This window comes from Triticum urartu, chromosome 5A, assembly GCF_056163025.1.
Source record: "Triticum urartu cultivar PI428250 chromosome 5A, HENAU_Tu73, whole genome shotgun sequence".
NCBI classification, from domain to species: Eukaryota; Viridiplantae; Streptophyta; class Magnoliopsida; order Poales; family Poaceae; genus Triticum; species Triticum urartu.
The window spans coordinates 233,819,237-233,822,473 of NC_141877.1; positions in this window are offsets into that span (position 1 = coordinate 233,819,237).

The window sequence follows — 3,237 nt, forward strand, 5'->3', positions numbered from 1 at the left end:
ATATACCTTGAATCCTTTATTGTATAGCGTAGGTTTATTCTTAGTTACTATGCCGTAATTTCTTTATTGTATAGAGTAGGTTTGTTCTTAATTCCTACTAGTTACTACCATCATTCGCTATCTGAAAAAAATCAGATGTAGTCCACCGGACCGAAACATTCCACTCTAACGGGCCAGGTTTTTAGCGGGCCACAATTGGGCCGGCCTGCGTCTTTCTTGGGGTCGAATGATTGGGGCCTTCACACATTGTGCCAGGCCCAAACTTACACCAGCCTATATTTTAGTTGGGCCTTTTGTCGACCCAGCGGTTAGTTTGGCCCAGGTAGCGTTGGGCCATTAATAGGCTGGATATTGTACTAGCCTGTTACGGCCGAGATGAAACCATGGGCCTTTAGCAGGCCAAAATGCATGTTGGGCCTCAATTTTCACTAGTCGTCGATGGGCCTTCAGCAGGCCGAAATGTAGACCGGGCCGTTTTGGGCCCAGTTAGCTCACGGGCCGTTACTAGGCCGAAACATATCTCGGGCCTTATTTGGCCCACTGATATCATGGGCCTTTAAGAGGCCAAAAGCTTAGCACAGGCATCGACAGGCCGAATTACGCGACATGCCTTTAACATACCCAAAGTCACGTTGGGCTTAACTATTGCCACATTTTGCACGGGCCGTTAGTGGGCCCGATGTCCCGTCAGACCATATATGGCCCATGGGCAGCACAGGCCATTCCCAGGCCGAAAGTCACACCGGGCTGAAATAGGCCCATGTCTACATCAGGCCTCTAACAGGCCGAAAGTCACTGGGCTGTAGTTGGGCCCAAATATTCGGTGAACAATTAACGGGCCAGATTTGATTTCGGGCCGCAAATGGGCCCAAATATTGGGCAAACAATTAACGGGCCAGATGTGGCTTCGGGCCGTAAATGGGCCCAAATATATGGCAAACAATTAATGGGCCAGATCTGGCTTCGGGCCGTAAATGGGCCTTTATTAAGCAGACCGTTATTGGGCTGGCCAACTAGTACCTGATGAAGTTCTACGGGCCTTTGACTGGGCCGGCCTTTTTAACCTATATGGGCCTCTGTTGGGCCCAGCCACGTGTCGACGTATCATATCCATGTCTCCTCCAATGGACGGGCGACATCTGGCCCACTAACAAGCTGACAGGTGTTCCCTTCGGCCAATCAGAATTTTACACGTGGAAATTTCCCATTGGTCAGGGCTGTTAACGGGTTATCGGATCCAAAATCCGAACCGATAGCTTAAAGGCGTTCCGTTACGGTGGATGCCACGTGTCGGTCACCCTTGATGAAAGCACTTCTGTGACGCGCGATTTATCGTCATGGAAGTGGACACTTCCGCGATGATAATTTTGGTAATGATATGGAACACTTCTACGACAGCACAGGTATGACTATCTTGATTCTGTCATAAAATCGTCATGGATGTACATGCATGCCAAAAAACGCGACCTACTGTGACAAACACGAATCATCACGGAAGTGTATTTTTTGTAGTGTTTTGCCCAAACTGTGCACATGCACGGGAACAAGGTTGAAGCACCAGCCCAAGTTAGAATACAAGAAACCAAGAGATTTGAAGGACAAACATGCAGATCAGAGGGGCCAAGGACGAGCTACGAAAGCAGGATATCGTCAAGAGAAAAGCCTCCCTTGCTGGGGAGGCGAGCCTGGCAAGGGGCGAGGCCGCCCCAGAAGCAGACAACCGAGGCGCCCCCGCAGGGCCTGCCGGGGCTCATGGAGGCAGAACCACCTCACCAACCACTCCACCATGACCCATGTCATCAATCAGTGCGGTGTCAAGCTGCAAAGTGATTAAGTGGCAGTCATTCGCCACATAGCAGCCATTTCCTACAAAAGAAACCCATAGATGACACCTGTCTTGCGACGTGTCAAGAGAACACGCAAGGAGCTGGCAAGATGACTTGCCGGGCAACCCACAATGTGATGTTATGCGGTGCATTTAATGCGCCATGTCAGCCCGCAACGTTAGGTACGATAGCACTGTTTTCTATCTTATCAGTGTGTAATGACTACTTCATGTTGGCATCCTCAGAACGGGGGTTCCCAGACTTGCCTGCCTGCGGCCCACGGCGTGGCTCCACCAGCGGCCCTGTACGGCCCATCTTCACCAGAAAGCATTCAAGACCCTCACGAGGCGGACGACGCAAGACCTCCTCAGGGGCGGCCTCACCAGGCTGGCTCGTGAGGGGCAGAGAGATCAAGGCAAGGGTAACCTCGCGAGGTCCCCGTGACACAAGCCATGACGACCAAGGCCAGGCGGGCACCAGGCGGGCGCCAGCACGCAGTGTCCTCGTTTCCTCTTTGGTGCTAAATAGGCAAGTGCAGGCACGGAGTCCCAAGGCGTCAAGCAAAGGTTTCCATATCGGTGCAACAAGACTGAGACAGTAGGATGGCAAGACGGAGGTCACCGTGGAGCCCAGGACGGCGTCATCACTAGAGCCTTTGGCATGCGAAAACTATCTTTTGTCAGGATAGCTTGTACTAGCTGTCCCCCTTCAAACTGGCCGTTGTGGGATCCCTTCTCGCCTAATATTTGGGGAGTGGACCAGGGCCTCTATAAATAGGACGAGCCACCACCTTAGAAGAGGGACGATCCTCTACGGCATCAACTTACCAAGCCCAAGAGCACCTCTCCTCAGGAGGCTGCTCTTCCCTTGTAACTGTTCACCTTCAGCCCTAGAGGCAATCCACCACACCACACTTGAGTAGGGTATTACACCGCATCGGTGGCCCGAACCAGTATAAATCTCGTGTCCTTTGTTCTGTGGGTTCGACGTGCTAAGACTTGAGATTGCGGTGAGAGCGAGAGCTAGAGGGGGAAGATCTTCGTGCGCACCCCAGTGTTCGAACCTCAAGGGTTTTGCCAGAACCCGAAATACGAGATTTGGCGCGCCAGGTAGGGGTGCGTTGAAGCTTTCCTTCCACTGATCCGCATCCCATCGCTCCACCGCATCAATGTCAGACGCACGTCGATCCCACGCCGAGCGCCGGGCCGCCCTCGCCGCCCGTGTCTCTGAGACAGCCCCTGTCGGCGGGCCTCCCCGTCGTTCTCCATATCCTGTTGCCAACACCGCTACCAGCCCGATGGCAAACAAGTACCAGGCGTCCTCACTTCACCCCTCCATGCGGCGAGATGGCTGCATCGCCACCCCATCGCTGAGTCCGGCCGGCTCATTGTCTCACGCTTGCCTCGCACCC